Below are 22,796 nucleotides of genomic sequence, written 5' to 3'. Positions count from 1 at the left end.
TGGCTGTTCTTCATGCTTTCTGCCCTCATAACTGAGGATGTAACACATCTCCTCTGAGCAGTTCACAGGAACCACTCAGAGAGTGGCTTCAGCTCCTGTGTCGCAAGCATGTCTTGGAGACCATGTTTTCCTTAGAAATGGGTACTAAATGCAAAAGCTGGGCCCTCACAAACTTCAGGTTTGAGTGATCTCATGTTTGGCCAAGGGAGGTAGTCTTTCATTTAGGCTCCATAAGGGCTCTTAAGACGTATATTTTTTATTTTTTTTTTTCTGTTTCAGTACTTGGCCCCTCTGAACTCTCCCACCATACAGGGACAGAAGGCTTTCAGAGGAAGTCAGCACATCACAAATTCTGAGTGAACAAGAGGAGGTTTGCTTCACACAACATCCATTTAACCTCTTACAGACATTCATGTAAGAACTTTTAGTCAGCGACTATGAAACTGCCTAAAGTGAAGTAGTCACAGGCTTCTGGAGAGCAATAATTCTAGGGAATGACACCATCTGCTTGATATTTTTATTCACTTCTCCAGCACCTACTGCACCACAGGCAAAGGCTGGGTACAGCACTAAATAGAACATTATTATAATGCAGAATACATGTAATTTGTATTAGAAACTGCCACAGTGATCAATTTGTTTTCTGACTTCACACAGACATTAAGGCATTTTGGAAAGTTCAGTATATTTCTTTCATGTGTATCTTCTTTCATGTCCAAAATACAAATTTAAGATGTAGAATATGAAGAAAATAAAGAAATGGATTTACAATTCATAGGAGCTTCTCAAAGGTTACTTGGATTTGTTCTGCATTTCTTTTCCTCCGATGTTTCATAGAATATTTTAGAATTCCTGCATCCTTAAGTCATGTCTGTCCTGTGAAGCTAAGATTTATATCTGCTGAACATCATGATGCCTCAAGCCCAGCTGTATCCTGGCTCCAGCATCAGAAACATCTACCAAGTGCATAGGAAGAATCGTGTACAGGATACCTTCTCATAGACTGGACTTCACTAGTCCTGCCTTGCACCTGCTGCATCCAGGCAGCTGAGTGAGAGCTCAGGTTGGCAGTGTATGATCATACATGCCTGAATTCTCCTTCTCAAGGTGTCAGGTGCTTGAGTTAGGTTGCTTTTGTGTGTGTCTGTTTTTAAATGTTTACATTGGAAATGACTGACCTTGTGAGTACCTGAGCTAACAACTCCAGGGCAGTTTGTATCTCCACCAAGGTGCCGGACACCAAGTATTCCTTTGCTGTCATGCATTTTTTTAAGGATGTGCTGACTGCCTATTCAAATTCAATAACACCTGAGTCTCTGCTGCCCCTTGTAGAGCAGGTGCTTCTGCTTGAAAACATCCACTATCTATCAGTTCTTTGGGTTGCAGCAATTAGCATACATTAGCAGGAAAAATAGGGACCTCTTGAAGAAATGAAGCCCTGGTGCTAAGCAGTCGAGCTCTTTCTGGTCAGTATATGGGTTGTGTTGGCAGGTCTTACATGTATGTACCGAAGATCACCTTTTTGTACTAGGAATAATAATTGAAAATTAATTTCTGCTGTAACTGTTTTTTATTGCTGATACAAGCCAAAAAATTATTGGACAGATCTTAATCCAAGAAATACATATCCTTGTAAGGAAGTGTTTGGGTAACAATTGAAAGATGATTTATGAACTATAATCTAAAATACACAGGATTATTTTTCAATTATTATAATATTATATTGTGAAAAGAGCAAGGGAAGTGAAATACAGCACCAACAGTCTTTTGCTGCAGAAAGCCATACGCACATTGTTCTTGTAGGAGCCAGCAGTGTGCCCAGGGGGCCAAGAAGGCCCATAGCATCCTGGCCTGTATCAAAATTGTATAGCCAGCAGAAGCAGAGCAGTGACCTGTACTCAGCACTGGTGAGGTTGCACCTTGAATCCTGTGTTCTGTTCTGAGCCCTTCACTTCAAAAAAAGACTTGAGGTGCTGGAGCATGTGCAGAGAAGGGCAACAAAGCTGGTAAAGGGTCTGGAGCACAAATCTGATGAGGAACAGCTAAAGGAGCTGGGGATGTTTAGCCTGGAGGAAAGGAGGCTCAGGGGGGACCTTATTGCTTTCTGCAATAGAAGGAAGGAAGCTGTAGCCAGGTGGGGCTTGGTCTCCTCTCCCAGGTAGCAAATGACAGGACAAGAAGAAATGGTCTCAAGCTGTGCCAGGGAAGGTTTAGACTGGATATTAGAAAAAAATTTCTTCATTGAAAGAGTTGTCAAGTGCTGGAACACTAGAACAAGCCTAGGGAATTGGTTGAACTGTTGAGCCACCAGCCCTGGAGATATTTAAAAGAGGTAGATGTGGTGCTTTGGAATACAGTTTAGTGGTGGATCTGGCAGTGTTAGGTTTAGAACTGGACTTGATGACCTAAATTTCTAGAATTTAGTCCATAAGTAAGACAAACACGGTGAATAACTTGTACTATGAAGGCAAACATAGCATATTCCTCACAGCATCCTCCTCAGGATTATAATGTTCATATATCTCAACCCCAAATAGTGCCATGAGACAAACTGTTTAGGTAAAATGCCTTTTCTGGCATTCGAGTCTGCATGCAAAATAAACTGCATGAATAATGTGAATTCACAGTGATTCTAACATTAATGTTCTATTTTTAAAAAATCAGATTTGCCTGCCATGTGTTCCTACAGCAGTCGTTCTTTAAATTAATTAAATAAACATATTAAATAAACATATTCAATGCACTGACCGGTGCATTTTTCTCCAAACAAGTACTACCAGACTCAATCGTAGTATTAAACAACGATAAAGCGCAGAGAATATTAAAAACACAATTCTTGTGAAAAAGGTCAACAGGAGTCACAGAGGTGGCAATGGGATAGCATTCAGCTAACCAGGTTGCCCAGATTAGCGAGGCGCATAATGATACAGGTCCACAGTATGTACATCCCATCCATTTTTATTTCTTCATGTGTTTGGATTCATGATTAGTCCTGGATGCATACATGTCCCTGTCCTCTGGCTCCAACACTGGCTCAGCTCTCCAAATGGCCACCAAATTCATCCAAAAGGTTCCATATAAAATGCTTTGACATTTTACAGTCATGCTGTATTTTATTGTATGTTTTTCTCTTGCAGGTCATGTTCTCTAATCAGCTCCAATTTACTCTCTGTTTATCATAACAACAGAACGAGAGTTCAATGAGTGAAAAGTCAAATAGCTCAGACACTCCCAGACTCAAACTATGTTACTTGACAAACATTCTCCAGTCCAACACAGGGATGTCTGGGCTTAATGAAACCAAAAAGCAGTTATACTAACACCAGTACAAAATTCTGTTTGAACCTTGAAAATGCCACCTCTAAAAATTTATTCTAGAATGCATAGTCATTTCAGACAATGAACGCTTTTTTGGTGGATGGAAGGCAGCTACCTTTCCAGATGAATGGAGCAAAACTTGGTGCTACTTATTACTGCAATGGGATTTAAGAGTGCAGACCTCCTTTCCTGGTTGTACAGACTGATTCTTCTCCCAAATGACAGCAGAGTGGAAAAGTCACTGCATGTGGCTATTGACTGGCAAAAGAGCAGAACCTGAAGAATTCAAGCCTGCATCACTTGCTGCATAGAATGTACCAGAAAGTTTGCATCATCCAGATCTGTGCTTAGAGAGGACAAAAAGGTAATGGCACAGAGAAGTGCAGAGTTGTACTGAAGAAAGGTGGAGCCATCCTGGGCCTGGGAGCATGCTCAACCATAAGGATACACTAACTCATCTGACAGTGACCAAAAAATTCTGAAAAATGGATGGAAACTGTGATTAAAAGGCTTATTTTGAGAAAATAAAAAGTGTAGGTTAGAAATTGCAGGTTTACAAGGTCATTGGTTTTGAGTAGTGCTATGTTTCTTATGTATAAGTACGTATCAAGTTTCTACTGGCTTTCCATAGTAGAACATTATTGGGCACACACACCAATAAATCTAGTTTTCTTCAAAGCATTCTCAATGCAAACATGACAAAGCCTTGGTCAGCTTAGTCACACAATAAACAACACAGAACAAATAAATTACGAAGTACAATGAAGTGAATTGGGATGAAGTTCATTTGCTGAGTAAACAACAACCAAAGCAGTAACAGTGGTCATTTATGTGATGTAAGGGCAAAAATCAAGATAGATTATAGATGTGCTGTTACCATAAGCCCTGATATCAGCAGAAGCCCTAATGAAATAACTCTTCTTGTGATTTTTGGCTGATGATGTTTTTAAGAATTACAGCAAACATATTGACTGAATAAATCAAGACATTCAATATAAGCCTGTAGCACAGACTACAGTTATAATAAGCATGATCATGCTCTAGGCTCCAGATCTTTCCAGCCTCTAAGCAGGGCAAGCAGTCACAGTCTTCCACAGAGTCTTTTCTGTCTACACAGTCAAGCTCCCTTTCTGTGGAAAACAAGGGTTTATGGAGGGTGCACAGATGTGAGCTTGGATGCACCTGTAGCTAGACCCAGCACTCACAGGCAGAACAGTTTAGTCTTTTGTCTGACCTTTGGCTTCAGTTATATAATGTTGACAGTGCTGGAGGATATTGTGAAGCTATCCTGGGGTTTGTGGTGTGGGAGATAGACATTCTATGAGCCCACCAGGACTGTCCATCTATGACATGCTACCTGCAACAGCAGGTGCTCAGTCTGAGAGAAAAAGGGAGAATTCCCTTCCTCTCCTGATTCTCATATTTCCACCTGACTGAAAAAAGTCCTCTGTCAGAAGAGTCCAGCAAGTCAGTGCTCAGCAGTAGAGTATCCACTGTAACATAGGAGAAGGTCGAGGGGCACATGGAATTGTCAAGAACAGGGCTCCCCGGCTGAGTAAAGGTGGCCTCCAGCAAACAAACACACAAGAGTACATACAAGATATGGCAGAAGGACACTGGGACAGTATCAAACTGTTCCTCCAGATTACAGAGCATTCTCACTCACCTGGAATTCTGCTAAAGCCCTATCATTCACAAAGTTGAGGGGAAGCCTGTTTGCCCAAGAACTATCTAGAAATGGGTAGGTGCTCCTCAAAAGAATAGCTAGGATACATAAATCTTACTATTTGTACTTTACTCTGGACTCTGTGAAGTTCAGTGATTTCCGAAGGAACAAGTAACAATAAAAGGTTAATTATACCCCTTAACCTGGATTCTGTTATAGTTTATAAGGAGTAATTAGGAAATTATAGTTCTACAGTGGTCATTTGATCAGCCAGTGGTTTACAAACACTTTTCTATTTTGTTTTCTGGAAAACATCATCAAAAAATATCTATGTCATAAGGCTTAGTCTAGTGAAAAAGTTAACAAAAACTCCATTCCTAGGGCTTTCATCTGTGTTTACCCATACTTGGGTTTCCCTTTATCTGTTTGGCCATTTCACACAATTAAACCAATACTTTATCATATTGCCAGACTGTCTTCAGCTTGTTTATTTTAATCTTGACATCATACATTTTATTTTATGATTACTCAACTATAGTCTCCAAGATGTAAACTAATTTTTATTGTCTGGAAGACAGAATGTAATATGAAACAGAGTGACAAAAAGACACCTGTTAAACCTTATTTCAGGGAAACTCTTACAGAAAACACAAAAAAGCATGCTTTTTCCACTTTTGTTGCTAGCTAAAAATAAATATACCTAAATACATTTTCTTCCGGGCACAATACAGTGCAACTTAGGGCATTTCATTCAAACAAGTGGAAAAAATCCAGAGAAGATCTGCAAAAGTCTATTAAAAAAAAATTAAAATTTATTTTGAGAAAACTTAAGAACTTGGGGATATTTAGTTTAGAGGGAAGACCACCTCTTCTCTACAAAGCAAGTCTAGGAGACAGAGCAGAGCACAGCTGAAGCGACTTTTCTACAGTCAGAACACATTAGAGAGATTTATTTTCTGATTGTTCAGCAATAGAAACAACCACACTTTTTCAATAAATTATAACAGATTTCTCCAAGATATTAACTTTTGCTTATGATGAAGTAAAACAACTCTTTCCTTAAGAGTTGGGAACATTACTTCAATAGTAATTTTGTACCCTATTATGTCTTGCATTTGTAATGCTTAATTAGAGCAAATAGTAGAGGGTTGTGGGATTTTTATTTTTTTTTTTGCATTCAGGTATGAAAATTAATCCATTTTCATCTCACCAATTAACCATAAGTAGGATTAATATGTGCATAGCTACAGAAATGAGTATCTAAAGCTCTGTCTAAAAGCTGTAGAAGGTTTATTTTCTCTGTGGAACAAATACATATGTGATTTTTCCATGATTCCTTTTTTATAACCATGAAAGAAACTCCTGTGAGTCTTGTTCTAATTACTGGGTTTTTTCCCTGTGATTAGAAATCTTACTTATGAGAAGTCTGAATTTTTTTTAATTAATATAACAATATTTTTGTTCACAAGACAAAGACAATATCTCTAGTGCCTACATTTATACATACTGAAAATTAAGTTTCTGTATTTGGACCTACTCTGAATTTACATGTACTACTTTGTACTCTTTGTACAAAACTTCTGAGTTGTACAAAACACTTTGAGTACTTTGTACTCTGAATTTGCATGTACCCACTCTGAATTTTACATGTAACAGAGTGAAATGCAGTCCTTCAATTACAGACAAATTTTTAAGTCTAATGCTGTTGCCCACTTACTTTCTGATTAATTTGTAAAATAAAAAACTACTGGAAAATTGCATATGTTACGGCTTTTCTGTTTAACACATTTATGATTTTTAGGCTTCTGATGAAATGGACTAGTGAGCTTGAAAATTAAGAAAATGCAGACCTGTTTCTTTGTATATACTTTATTAGCCAAAACATATCCTAGTGATGCCTTGGAATTTTTAAGATTTTTAGCTTTTTGTAGATTTTAATGTAGCTGTGTAGTAAATATGGATTTTTAGTACGGCTGCATAGTTTTTCACACTTTAGAATAGCAGTTGACACTTACTAAACCCTATTCTCACACTTCATATTGAATTTTTCTAAATTCTTTAGGCTTGTTTAGTGTTCTGCTCAAGGAAAGACTAGCAAACATAGCCTGTTCTAGGACATATGTACCTGGACTGAAACAACAAGATACAGCTGTAGCCAAAGCAACTTTGAAGGTGCAGAACCTTGGAGAAGCTCTAAAGGTAATGTGTGCCATGAGGAGGAAGATGAGGAAGAAAGGGGTCTTGAGACCTCCAACTCAGTTCTGGGGAGGCGTGCCAAGGAGGGCAGATCTAGGGAGGATCTAGGAGTGGATAGTTCTTGGATTGGATGGATTAGTACTATAAAATTGTAGGACCCCTGGACACTCGTGCACTTTGTAATCCATGCACCAGAAGGCCTTCATTAAAGAGCTGCTCCTTATCTTATCTATACTAATGTTTTCTGGTGAGTTTTTTGTTCCATTTTAGGCTTTGCTAGTGAAAGACAACTAATAGCTATGCAGTATAACTACATTCTAATCTATGTGATGGCTACATCACATAATTTAGAGCTCCAAATTGCAGTGCATGGTCTTATGTCAGCCTATACTGATTTTTTTTTTCCCCCAAGAGTAAGAATTTCTCTAGCAACAGGGACAGGGCTGGCATTAGAATACTTTTTGCTGCACCATGAATCTATAAGCCCTGCCAAAAGCAATTTGTGGGCTAGGCTTTAGGGGAGCTGAAGTGGTGCCTAGAAGCAAGTGGGCCCCCTCCAATTCCCATGTGTAGGGGAGAGTTGAGCATTATAGGTTGTATCCCAGAAGAGCCAGGATGCTTTTTTGAGAACAAGAGAAACACTGCCAGACCTTCCCCTGCTGTGGCAGGTGTTCGCATGTCCCACTATCCTTTAAATGAAATGTCAGAGCCCTATCTTTTGCCACCCAAGTGGTGGCCTCTTTTCTTTCCAATGCAGCCATTAGTGATCCTTTCAGCACAGCCTGGCAGGAGGCCTGCTCCTCATGCTCAAGCTCTCGTCAATACCACAAGGTATCTCCGTTCTCTGCTGTTCGTGATTTTAACCTCAACTACCCCTGGAGCTCATGGCTGTGAGCCTCTTTCATTAAGTTCTTCTGATAACCTCCGAAAGAGCTTAATTCAGTTTGTCAAAGGAGCACATTGGGCCGCGAAGTACTTCATTTTATATGACCCTCTACTTTCCAGCCTTTTACTGGAGAGACAGAGCAGTTTGGCCATTGCTGAGTCTGAGAGTGGACAGAGTCCCAGTTACAGAGTTACAGAGTCCCAAGCAAACCCTTAGGATCTTTGGTGGAGGAGATATCTGGTCTATCTTTACTTGGCATCAGCTCAGTGATTCATAACAAAACCATTCATAGCCTTTCTTTATAGCTGTAGCAGGCTACGGTAAACACTGAAAAATAGAAGGTGCTGCTTGCACCACCCCTGGAAGCAGTTAGCTTTATGAGTTGACCAAAACTGCTGAAATTATGCCAGTTTTACATGGTTACAACCAGTAATTCTTCAATGCCTTCCCTTAAGAAATACGATATTGTTTACAAGAGACCAATTAATCTACCCCATTACACAGTCCAGTTTCCACCAGTTATCATCTATTAATAACTCATGTAGGAAGTGCTTTTAGCTATCATACATAATGTACCCATTAAGACCCACTGTGTCACCTGTGCCAGCCAGCATGCTACACAGCAGGGAATGGAGGGAAGTCTGGTTTGGGACACCCATGAACCTAAACATTGTGTTGAAGCAGAACTAAAAGACAAAACCGATGGCACATCTACAAAGCAAAATAAAACACCATGGTTAATGTAGAGGAAAGCAGCAACAGGACTTTTGTTCTGCTAAAGAAAGGAAAGGAAAACAGACATACTTTGGTAGCACACGTCATGTGAATCTAACAGAGCCCACAAGGAGAAATGCAATATTGTAATCATCACTTTCCCATGTGGTTTGTTACACAGCTTGTGTCCCAGCACTGCAATGTTTTACAGTTTAATGATGCTTTTTAAATTAAACTTCTATGTACTTTCATTTGATTATAACTGTGGAATGGAAACAGTGTCCAAGCTAACCCAGGCATGCCTTATTGTCCCCTGGCTATAAGATGCACACACTCTGTACTCACATATATGCACACAGCAGCCTGATGCAAACGGTTTTTAAAGTACAATAATGAAGTTTAGTGCTCTTTAATGGTACCAAAATTATCATTAAATCCAAAGAGAACTGATTACATCCCTCTGTTTTTCAAGCACAACTTCAACAACCTTTTAAGCCTTATATAACAATGGTTATTTAAAATTATTTTTAAATAGTTTTATAACAGGTACTTTACAGATCTTCTGTGGGAATGTAACATGAATTTGAATTTGGACTTTCTGTTCACCAGTGACAGGACAGCAGCTTCCTTCTGATTCAGTCTGTCTGGACAATTATTAACTGCTGATTCCCCTATAAATAACATCTAGATGCCAATATTTTCTAGCTTGTAATAATGAAAGGATTTGCATTCATCCTTTTATTATTTCTTGCCATATATCTACCAATTTATCAAAGACATTAAAGGAGGGAAAGGCTAATAAGTACTACAATTCTTTTATGTTTTACAAACAGCTATATTCCCTCCTAGTAGGAGTCTTGACAGTCTTGACATTCTTCACAGTGGTGAAATGACCACTGAATATTCTTGAACATCCTACCTTCATTTAGAATTTGTAAACTCTAGTACTGATCAAGTTTTCCCTTTAGCTGTTAATATCTTGCTGAGATACTGCTAGGCTACTGGTAGGACTAAAAATATCAGTGAAGCAAACAGACACTTGTAGTGAACATGAAAAGTGACTTTGTCCCACAAAGGCATGACCTTGGCCATGTACATGAAGCCAGCCCAATTGGATTTCATCTGTCAGTGGAGAGAGAAGGAAGAAATCAAAGCAATCGGAGACAAATTTCACTGATATGACATAACAAGATAGGTTAGCAAAGTTACCCTGAAAGTGATTTTGTAAATAGTTTACAGAGCACTACAACTACGTTGTGCGACCAGGAAATCTCATGGGTGAATGACCATGTGCTATTGACAGTCTAGTCTCTCAACAGTGTAGCTGTTCTAAGGTTATCTGTGGTGCAGTGGTAGAAACACATGAAAACGCAGGTGATATACTTGTAACAACAGATAGCTTGAAAGTGACCTGAGGATGTAACACAGGTAGGGGAATGTCTGGTGAAAAAAACCCTCCGAATACCATGACATAATAAAACATACCACTTACATAGCAAATTTGCAAGAATTAAGTAGAGATATAGAAAACAAGTGGAGAGCAGCTCAAGGATCCTGAAAGGATTTCATATTGCAAGCTCTCAGTTCCTCTACCACAGTGGAACTTGGCTCCTGATTCAAATACCTAAATTCAGATGTCTACGTCTAGGCATCCCCTTGCGAGCTGGCTGTGTCAGCTTCCCACAGACAGCAGCATTCTGGTCAACCCAGTCAGTGGAGCCTGAAGAGCAGTTCATTGTGTCCCAAAATAAATGTTAAGGGTGAGATTCATTTGCCTGAAATTAAAATCTCACTGCCTTACATGTAATATCATGTAGGGTATTCTGCTTCACCTTAATCCGCCACTCCAGAAGGACCCAGGTCTTCCATAGGGCTATTGTCCTGTGGAGGTGTTGTGTGGATGTCTCATACATCCTGAGACATCTCAAGTAATGGTAGACACCTTAAATTAAAGCAATCAAATTAAGATGGTGGGAGCTAGTCTCCAAGCACCATTAGCTCCATAACAAGAACTCCCAAGCATCGGTATTTATAGATCTAAATTTAGATGTCTCAGTCCCAAATAAATTATACCCTGAGAGGTTGATCAGTCTCTTAAATATTTTTGAGCAACCTTTTGATAAAATATTTACATTTTTTACTATATATTAATAACAGAAGTCAGTAAATTACTAAACACAATACTGGTAGAGTGGAAGCATCAGTATTGACATAATGTTTAGGTATTTAGTGTCTTGGAGGAATTGCTGGACTTTGTCAGAAAATGTGATAGTTATTTTGTAATAATAGTATCAACTCTAATTCTAACCAAAATATAGTATTCCAGAATATCAGGTCAGAAAATTTTTGGAAATGTCAGACTATTATTAAATATGTTCTACACACAAGAACAGATGACAAATGCATCATGTCTCAGTGGGCAGATGTGCTTATGACAGAGAAAAAATTCTGTAATGATTCTACCAGTAATTGTGCTATTCAGAATGCTCTTAACTAGAGCCCTTGTGAAAACAAAAGGTTTCAATTGAAATGAAATTGATTCAGAAGAGATTAAAGTAGTTTTTTCGTTTCCATTAAAACTGAAAGGAACACTCACATTCCTACCAGAAATAAACATGAAATACATGGAATTTCTAAATCCATGCAAGACTAATTAATAAATCTAATCCAGAATGAAAAAAAAATTGTATTAGTTAAATTATTTGTTCTCAGAAGTTAATGCACTTAAGCAGCTTGGTGGGGATCAGCATGCAATACCCACGAGGACTGCTATAATGGAACAGTAATTGCTGGATCTCCAGACTGTCAAAAACACTGCAGAAAAGGCCTTGAAAGTACAGTTTTATTACATCAAAGTTCTTGGTCCAAGCACTTAGCCAACATTGTCTCTGCCAACTCCATTACCAAGTTAGTCACTCATGTCACTCTCTGAAAAAGAAAGTTTGCATAATACTGACTCAAAAATGTTCAGCAAGGTTTTTGACAAATGATTAAATGATTTTCTCTGTGTTTTGCCATGTGTAGATGCGCATTTTCATAAACAACTTGGAAATAAATAAATAATGCACAAATTGTAAATAAATACTACATCTACTATGAAACACTGAGATCCAGACAATACAAATCTGCAAATGAACTAAACTATGCTTAGATGCATTTTCTAGCACAGAATATCATATGTCCACATTGTTCAACTTCCTTTCCTCCATAACATGGTGGCCACATCTAGGGTGCCTGTTGCTCAGCCCGTACGATCTCTGGTCCATATCAACCCCACCCACGCTCAAATATTACTTGAGAAATCGTTAGCTGGCTTGGACCAAAATCACAGACATGACTGTTCCAAGAGTTCTTAAATAGCACAAATTATAAAGATTCTTGATCCCAAGATGATTCCCTGGCATGCCTAATTACCACACATAAGTGTGTCTAAAGACTATTTATCAGAGATTAATTGCCAAACTGGAAATCTCAAGGAGTTCCAGAGGAATATATTCTTGATTTACAGCTGTTACCCTTGGGATCTCAATGATGAAATTGCAGGTGATGCTGGATAGGGAAGAGCTGAAGTAAAGTTTGTAATGGACAGGATGGGAATTCTGATCGATCTTCACAAAATTAAGAGCTAACCTCAAAAAAAAAAATACAATGCACCTCAGTAAGAATACTGTTAAGCACTTAGCAGAATCAGTTGCACAGAAATGTATCTAGGCAGCAGTTCTACAGAAAAGAAAATTAAGGTAAAATGACCCACTAATTATGCAAATCCAGGTTCATAGTCCTCCATACAGTAATTGTAAAAGACTCAGTTGATCTCACAGAACTACCTCTGACTCCACATCACTGCAGCCAGGCCACTGTGTCCTAATGCTCCACTGTGAGGGCAAAATGACTCAGTATTTGGGGGAATACTGCCAGGTTGGCTGAAGTACTCAGGTCAGATCTCCTTCTCTGACCCCTTTTTTAAATCCTTTCAGGCATCTGTGCCTTTGAACCAGTGGCTCACCCCGCTTTCCCAGGCCATCCTCAATGTCCAGCAGCTATGTGGTTCCATGAGACCCAGATGGCTCTAAGACACCACAGCATATGAACAGAAGAGCTGGAAACTGAAGCGTAGGTAACCACAGACTATATCTGATCTTCCACACCCATAGCTGCTGACAGAGGCACCATGAGTTCTGGCTTGCCACTAAACTACACATTATACTGACTACACAGTATATTTCAAGCTGTTTAGCAGTTAACAGCTCACAGCTCAAAGAATGCAGTTTTGTTGATTCATTTGAGTAGAGAATTGTGTTATCTTGGCTCCAGTACTAATACATTCAGCATACCTTGATGCCTTGCAATGCTGGCCTCCAGTCATCCATAGCTCCCTACCAAGACACCAATTCCAATGAAAAGCAAGATGATGGAGCAATACTATTCAAGCAGGTCTTGTCCTAAATGGGGTTGGATCACAACTGATGTCTACTTGCTGCTGGAAGCTATAAAGTACCCTGAGCAACACAGTTTAGCCATAGCCCAAGTGACCCTTCATTTTTGTATACAAGGAATATGCCTAGACTCACTAAGCAAGTCAGAAATGAAATCCACACAGCTTGATTCCAAATCACTAAAGAACTCTGTAAGTCAGATGCAACCATTTAAATTTTGAGGGCACCCACTCTACCACAAATGGCTAATACTGAATATTCAAACATATTATTTGAAAAATACCACTTACATTTGGTTAACAATCAAATCCTGATATAAAATCCCTCTTTTTGCAAAGTGTGGGTTTCATATGAAAAGAAAGCAAACATGTGGAGGAAGCAGTGGGAAACATCTTCAGTGACTGGCATAGAGTGTGGCAATTTACTTTAAAACTATTCTGAATTACTCTTTCTTCTGATGTATGGAATTCAGTGTTTTCTGTCTCTCTCTGTAAGATGACTATTTTACATCAAATAGGAAACATATGTTCTTCCTTGTTTTATAAAAATAAAGGGGTTGTATGATTAATAATCCATATAATTATTGCAATTTCCAGAAACATACAACTTTAGAATTTTTCCGGTAGCCACTCAGAAATAAGCATAATATTTTACACGTATAAGGCTGAAGACTACTGAGAATGTTTTTTCTTCTTGAAAAATAAAAGAAAGGGAAAAAAAACAGTTTGAGATAAAACAGTAATAAGCATTTCTTCAAATTTTCAACACAGTTGTCTCACTCAATGTATCAGACTTATGGTGCTTTGAGAAATCTGCTGGAGGTGAATTCACTGATTCAACATAAGATTATTTCTTTCCATTGATGGAGCACAAAGGACAAGGACTCTGACCCAAAAATAAAACAAAGTTTTGTTTTTGAAAGCTTAAAAACATTTCTAGCTGGATCCTCCTTTTGCTTTTTGTTCCTAGAGTGAGGATTAAAACTACCATGGCCCTTCAGTTGCAGCAACAAGACAATCTATTCTACGTGAGCAGAGGGGATTCTCTGGACACTGGGATCAGAAAATGCCACCATGCCAAATCTGCCAGCAGCATCAATCAATGCACAACAGACTGGAGAAAAATAAAAGACCATGTTTATGTCAACCTCACTGATGATATGTGATAGCTCAGCTACCAACAGGAGGCTGTGTTTGGCTTAAAAGCTGCCTTGAGAGCACCCTTGTGTCTGCGAGAATAAAATTCCTTGCATACAGGTGATGGAGTGTCAGCAGTTTTTTGGTACTTCAGTAGTTTTTTCAGCTTTGCTACTGCACCCTATTTCCATTGCATCCCCATAAAACTGAGCAAGTTTAAGCCACCCTCAGGATGTTACAGTGTAAAAATAATGTTTGGCATTAATTGATTTGTTCGTATTTCCATTGCTCACAGTAGATAACAAAACTTTCAAATAGTATTTACTTGAGATCTCACAGCAACATAAGTGCAGTGGTCAGTCCAGATGGGGTCTGTTGTATCATAAACAAATTGCTGCCAACTAAGAACAAACTTTGAAAAATAATGTCTAGACAAATGGCACACCAACATATCCAGAATTTAAGGAAAACTGGTACTGATACAACATCTGCAAATTCTAAGCTGTGTGATTAGCCAGATCATGAGGCCAAAGAAACAAATAATATCTGACTCCTAGCTTTCAAGCATATACTTTGCAAAGACAGGACACTGCCAATAAGAAGACATCCATATTTGAGACTGGTTTTAAAGTCACCCACTTCCCACTGAGTTCCCATAAATATAAAATCATCAGCTGTGTAACTTGCAACTATTTTCTTATAAACACTAGTTATTTAAGGCATATTTTCTGACATCACAAAGGTAGCCTCCTTTGTTAAACACTGTTAGAACATAAAGTGCATGTGTAATTATTTATGCTTTATGATAGCATTTTCATTCAAGGAGTCAACATGTTAAAGATCACACTCATTCAAGGGAATAGGTACTACAGAAAGATACCTATGATGAAAAAAATAAAATCTGACTAAGTTCTGTGGCCTTGTATACAAGTCAGAATTGCCTAGATCATTTCATCAGTCTAAAACCCCTTTTTAAGTGTTTTAGATGAGCAGCAGTGTGTCAGAACAGTCCCAGGACCAGAGAATCCCAGAATCATAGAATCATCAAGGTTGGAAGAGACCTTTAAGATCATCCAGTCCAACCATCCACCCAACACTGTCACTGTAACCACTAAACCACTAAACCACATCACCCAGCGCCAGATCCAGACACCTCTTAAACACCTGCAGGGATGGTGACTGAATCACCTCCCTGGTTAGGCTTTAGCAACTGCAGTTTCAGAAGGCTTGGTTCTCCAGTGCATCCCTGGGAAGCTGACATGAAAATAAGTCCTGGAAATAGCAGAGCAGGTCTGATAGAGCTAGTTTTATCATTGTTTCAAGATATGCTTTAGGTCCTTAGATTCCTGTTACAGTTGAGGTACTGCAGAAATCTCTCAATATTTGGTCAGATGCCTCATGATGGTTTCTATAGCATGACATGCTTTCTGCTGTATCTCAGGTAGATCCCAGATATGCTATACTGTGACTGCAGTATGGAGCCCACAAGGCCAAAACAACCCCAGAAAAGAACCTTAGAAAGGGGTACCCCAAAAAAATGGGAATCTACTGCATAATACTTGTTTAGACTTCTTTTGTGGTCAAAACAGAACTAGCATATGGCAAGTTGAGATGAAATACTCTCTGTAAAGGCCTCTCTCTCTAGCAACAATGAAGAGTCTTAACAACTAATTTTCAGAGGATACTTTTAGATGGTTGGAAAGAGTGAGGTGCATCCTACCACCCGGACTGATTATTTCTGGCACAGAACTCACAATGACTCAAGCTTTGCTTATTGAGTCTGTGCAGGAGACACCCAAGAGAGAGCTCAGGAGTGTTCAATAGGACCCTACTAAATTCAGGATTCAACTGAGAGAGAGGAGTGAAAATGGAAGAACTTTCTCTTCTGCCAATTATCTGTTCCAAAGCTGAAATACAACTCAAGAGCATCACCAAGTGACTACAAATTAAAAGTGTATTTTAAGCATAACTGCATTGTATATTCAAATATTTCCTTCTCTTTGGGTATTTTCAGACATCCCCACCCGTTCTCAATCTCACTTTAATGCTTGGTATTTACACCAGTAGCACCCATTCTCTAAGCTAATTCTGCACTGTCCTAATTCCTCTAGCAATATTTAACTATAATGTAAATATTCACAAAGGTAAATGTTCACAAAAAGATAGAACACCAGAAGAGTTTGTCAGCATGTCACAAAAACTTTTTTTTTTGGACCTGCAAGACATTACAACACTGCATACAGCACTGAGGAAGGTGTAAGTTTATCTTGTGGTTGGCTGGGAAACTGGAAAAAAAATTAAAGAGAAACTTCCAAAATCTGAAGGAAACTCCCAGAGTGTTATCCTCTCACCTCTAATTCTTCTTTTCTGTAATATTAGTTTGGTTCCTTTCAACAAGTAAAGCAAACTGAGAGAACAGTTAATGGAAAATTAGTGGAAAGCTGTCATGCATGTGAGCAGTACAGTTTCCTCTCTGTTAATGCTGCCTGAGGGAATCAGTTAGCTGCCCACTATGTTTTGACCTCATTGGAATCTCCTGTAGTCATGCTGTGAGAGACTAAATCTTTAACGTTGCTGCTCCTAATGGAAATTACTCATACTATATGTTTGTTGATGAATAACTACATGCAAAAACTAACGAGATCACAGAGCTATAAAATAACTTCATTCTTTCCCTAATGACAAGAAAAACAAATTTCTGTTTTGCCAAGTTGTGCATCTCATTGTCTCAGATAAAAGTCTAATGTATTTTTCATTTCTTATATACTGAGATTTACTAAATAATGTCACTTTCAAAATGTAGAGACCTAACAAGAAAAAGTTGCTAACAAAAACAAACAAACAAACAAAAGGTAGAGCAAATTTAACTTTGTAGGGTTCAAATCCCACTGTCCTTGTACTAAGCGAATAAACTCATCCTTTCTTAGTTCTGTTAATAGTCTTTGTGAAACATCATCTTTGCAGCAATTTCTGGGGAGGTAACGTCTCTAATACAAACCCCTTTTTCACAGTTATTTACCAGCTGTTGTCAGTCCTCACATAATCAAATATGAAGTCTGACTAACCAAGGTTATACACAGGTGTGAAAGAGGAAAGCAGCCACAACAAACGGAATTGGAAAGGAGGACTGCTTAGAGGTGAAAACTGGTCTATTCAGCTCTCTGGGCAAATAGGGGTCAAAGCATGCTGATGGCAAAATTTTACCTATTATTTGGTCTCCAACAGCAGAATGCATATTTCATAACCGTTGCTCAGGCATATCATGTGTATAGCCCTCATGTAAAATTGCCATTGTCTTCGTATCATAACTCTGCCAGCAAGGTAAGTAGAAATGATAACTCTTAATTTGGAGGCTGCAGACCTCTTAACCTGCAATAAAAGAGGTTAAAGGTATACAACAGTAACCCAAGTTTGCCCCATGCTTAAAGCACATTCACTGAATTACTGTGCCTCAGAGGATATGTAAGAACTTGTCAAACTACACCAATTTGTATGGTTGTCTGAACTCTAAGGCTGCTCTGCTGTTACTTACCTAGTCAGGCACACAGATTGTGAAGAGTTGCCACAGGTCTCCTGACAAAGATGGGACAGTCAGAAGGGCATTTACTCATAATGCACACTAAAAGGGGGGGGGGGGGGGAATATGACAACGTTTTGATTTTTCTTTCACATTCCAAACAGCATACTGAGAAAATCCCCTGCATAAAAAACACGACTGACCTGGTCTATGAAATCACTTGGTGTCCTTCTCACTTCTGATTTAGTTAACTCTGGACTTTACCATCCAAATATGACAAAATGTTGGGTTTCATATTTTGAAAGGTGAAAAATGAATAAGCAATGATGAGAACTCAGCAAAGTGCAAGCAGACGTAGTCCAAACCTCCCTGCACTGTCCCGGCAACATTGACTTGCAGCAATGTGCCCTGAGGCTGCCAATAATGATGAATTTTGGCAATCTCCTGTTATTTTTATATGGGCAAAACAATCCCATTCATTTCTTTTTGTGATCTTCTTAGAGCTTGCGTCACAATCTCCCATTCCGAAAAATCTCAGAAGGAGTAGTAGAATCCTGGAGTATTTTTTGTAAAAAATAACCTTGTTAAACATTGCCCCAGCAGTGAAAAACTCATTCCTCAACTCTTCTTTGTCACAGACCACTATTATCAGATTATAACATGTTCTTATTAAAAATAATAAATATGGATAATCAGTAATATGGATACCAACCATCTCATTTCAGGTCACATATCAGACCTAACACTAACTTAAATTCTCACCTTGGAGAAGAATCATATTTAGTCTGCCAAGTGTCTGTTCCTTAGGACAGGAACAATGTCCGAAAAATTCTCTCAACTTTGTCTTATGTCTTTTACACATCTTTGATGTTAAGACACGAAAGCTTTCCCTGTCAGCCTGGCTTCAACAGAAGATTGCTGCTAGTCAGCCCCTTTCATGTTTCTTTCCGGCTGTCTAAAGGTGTATTGTCCTGACAGAGCAAATTGTTTTACTCTTAAACATATATCCAGATATTTCTACATCCTTTTCTCAATAAATTGATTCAAAGAGTTTTTGTAGTTAGTATCTTAGCATTTTGCATAAAATGTTTCACTCCACTCCCCCATCTCTTCTTTCTGACTCCACAGTCTGCAGTATCACAGCGTCTGCCTGCGGATACCTGGTATTTCCCTAACCTCAGACAGCACCAGTTTGTAGTATTAGTCTGTCCAGTACCTCTGTAGAGGGTTTTGCCACCATAGTCCCCCATCTTCCCTGTGTTTTGCACTCTCCCTCTGTTCCCATGAATGAGCCAAGCAGTGCAAGCCTAGTACTTAGGACCTACTGATGAAGTCTTTTACTACCATCCCTTCCAGCAGCTGCTCCAGCTCTCCAGGAGTACCATCTGTGTTTCCACCCATCTCTCATCTTTTTGCTATGTCCTTTGTTTTATGCAATCTTCTCAGTGGCTTTCTTCCTGCAGTTAATCTGAGGAATTGCTGCTTGTCGTAGCTGCTTTCCTCTCTCACACACCTATGCCTCACTTGACCACCTGGGAACTGGTAGCATTTACTGTAGGAGTATAACAACATCCAACCAGTCCTTAAAGGTCTGGCCATTTTATTTACTATCCCCAGACGGTCCTTCGTGGCATTTCAGAGGTGGGGTTCTGGCATTGTAGCAGAGTGCCCAAACAAGTCTACTAGGTCCCCAAAAATACATACTTCGGCAAAGTGAAGATTATGTGTCCCAGTTCAGGATGGGACTCAGTCATCTTTGTGTGCTCCAGAAATTCTGACACAGACTCTCTCATAAAGAGAGTCTGATGACCAGTAGCTTTTCATTTAGGAGCCCTCTTGACTCTTCTGGGTCACCCAGTTTATCACACGAAATCAAGATGCAGCATCTCGGGGCATTGGAGTTCCTCCTTAACTTCTCCCATGGAGCAGATGCCATTCTTGGGGCTTTGTAAATCAACATTTTAAGTGCTGATCTAGTCTCTTCATTCGCATTGTCTGCCAATGTGTAACATTTCCTGTCATTTTCAAGAATGATTTTAAGAATGGAGCAAATCAATTGGCTTCCACTGTAGAAGTGACATTTCTCTTTCAGAAGGCATAGTTAATATTCTTCTTCACAGATGCTTCCCTAGATTGGCTGAAACTTCTCTTTTTTTAGTCAGTTATTATCACCTTCCAACCAGACATCTTTTCCCACTGCAAGGGGAGTACTATACCTTGGTTTTCATTGTACTAACACTTTGGAGATCAATTCCTATCATTTGCAGCAGTTTGCTTTGTCTTAGATTTCTCTGTCTTTCCTCTGTTTCCCAGTGCCAATCCCAAAGAATTCTTCCACAACAGAATAAAACTAAATAAATTGCTACCTGTGGAGAACATACATGCCCCGTCTGAAACGCTTCTTGAGTTCCTGTACAAGAACATGATGATTTTTTATCTTTCTATTCGCAATTTGAAGGATCACTGGGTCCTTCAAAAACAGGATCTTTATCTGACCCTTACTCTTTCAACTCTCTAAACTGTGGTGGCCTTAGCATGAACAAAAACCCACACTTCATAGTTTCTAGGACTGTGGGAATATACAAGCCTTCACATTATTTCAAGGACCCTTTTCGGGGTAAGGGTTATGAGAATAAATCCTGAAGATAAGATTTATCATATGGAAGGATTATTAGCAATACATTTCCTAGTAGATTCTTTCCATACGAAAAAAACCAAAACAAAAAACCAAACCAAACCAAACCAAAAAAACCCCACCATGGAATATTTTTTTTTCTGTTGTTGTCACAGTGTGTTCAACAAACTTTGATGCCAAAAGCACTATTATTTCCTATCTGCTAGATGGACCTGGACTATTACTAGATGAGTTAAAGGTTTCTGGTGACCCTCTAAGCTGGGGCTTGCGCAACAGTGAAACTGCACAGGGATAGAGCAGGTTGTCTCCCTTGTTGTTTCAACTGCTCTATTACTGTGTGTTCCCAAAGACCTGGAAGAAATAATTGTCACCAGCAGATAGTCTAATCATCCTGGACCTGATGAAAAACAAAGATCCACGCGAGATGTCACAGCTCATATAAAGTGGTTCAGTTATAATGAAAATCCCACTGATGATTTGAAGGTGTTAGGGTATAACAAATTAAATAACTATTTTCCAATGAACCTCCTTAAATACAAGTATGTTCCAACTCATGAATAACTACAGAGGACCAGAGGTGTTGTATCATATCTTCCAGTACACATCATGTGTTAAGTCTCAAGAGGCAGATTTATCCAATTTTGTTTGATCTCTGCTGTCTGGAACACACTACACCTGTGAGACAGACCCCATGTGCAAAGCAGGACTTGTAAATGAAAGCCAAATGTGGCTGGAAATAGTGCCTGCAAGTCAGAACATATATATACCTAGTGCTTTCTCCCAAACTCTTGCTGCTGATATTTTTAGGCTCCTTTTGAGAGAGCTGTATGTGTATGGATCTTGTACCGACATTTTTTTTGTAAGCACTAACTTATTAACTACCTATTTGCACTTCTCTTATGTCAGCCACTAGTTTAATTTGTACAGATCAGTCACAACAGCTTCTTGGGAGGAAGAGGTTTCAGGATTTCTAATCAAATTACCTCTCCTTACCAGTATAAGACTGGTGGCTACCCAAAACTGCCCCTTGGTTTCTTCCACAACCATTAGTATGAAGCATAGTTTGATGCCCGCCACCTGGCAGAACAGGAAGATATTAAACACGAGGAGGTACATTTCTCAGTTTTCACTCCTGCATTCTGTATTCTGTAAGGAAAGTGAGGCTTTGAAGTTTTATGACTGAGAGAGCTCTTCATTCCAATTTTGTCTAGTCTTGCGAACACAAATATGATACTACATTTTTTTCTTTTCCTAATTGACTATCTGTTTCCCAATAATCTGACATTAAAAAGCTTAGTAGCTATGTATATCTGTGAAATCCAGCAGCAAGTACTGGGTGCAAATTAATTCTACCAAAAAAAATTCTTCAGAAAAAAAAATTTAACTTTTCTTTGGGCATAATTTCTTCTGTACATGAAGTAATCGCAACTGATCATCAAGAAAAGGTTTCAACCCAGATGCCCTAGCATATTTTGTATTTAAAATATTGCTCAGGTGTCTCTATGTGCTTCTCAGAAAAGCTTGCTTTCATATATAAAACACTCCAAATCTGAATTGCCCTCATTATTATATCTGTGTATGTGAAGGGGAGTTTTGATCTTCTGAAGATTCAAGTTCTAATTCAGAAGTGGAATTATGTGAGCAGGCCTCCTAAAGTTATAGTGTTGCAGCTAGGAAAGAAAGTGCCGTTCTGATCCAGTGCCTAAGTAATTTCTCCTATTTGTATTCCATGCCAGAGGCAAATGCTCTATGTTTTTCTTGGAACAGAATCAATATTGAAGATGGTGCAAACAATACTGATGAAGACACAAGCAGCAGAATATTCTGAAACAGCCCATCACCCAGACCACAACTTCTAGAAACTGTTGGCTGCATTTTCTTGCAATACAACTGTCACAAATTCCACAGAAGTCAATTCAGGGACGAAAGTCAAGGTGAGCAATTTACAGTATCATAGCACATGTCACATGTGGTGGAAAGAATACACAGAAGCTTTTTTGGCCTCTGCTTGAACACCTGAATCCCAAAATGAATGATTGCTGAGAGTAGAACAGTCACAGAATTTTTTTACACTCAGTTTTTCTTCACATGTTGGTGTCAGGGAGAAAGGTGTTTGCTTTGGCTATTTAAAATATTGCAAAAAAAAATTTTTTTCCTGTGTGCCCACTCAGCTAAAGAAAATGCTTGTTTCTCTGTCTCTAGAAAATCTGTAATACCATGAACTGAAGGGGGAGGTGGTGGTGGTGGGGAATTACACTCTTTTTTATGCTGTTTAGATGTTGTTTAAAAGTT

Source organism: Manacus candei, unplaced genomic scaffold (assembly GCF_025592945.1).
Source record: "Manacus candei isolate 608988 ecotype Guabito, Panama unplaced genomic scaffold, ASM2559294v1 h1tg000011l, whole genome shotgun sequence".
NCBI classification, from domain to species: Eukaryota; Metazoa; Chordata; class Aves; order Passeriformes; family Pipridae; genus Manacus; species Manacus candei.
Note: the sequence above shows the minus strand (reverse complement) of the source record.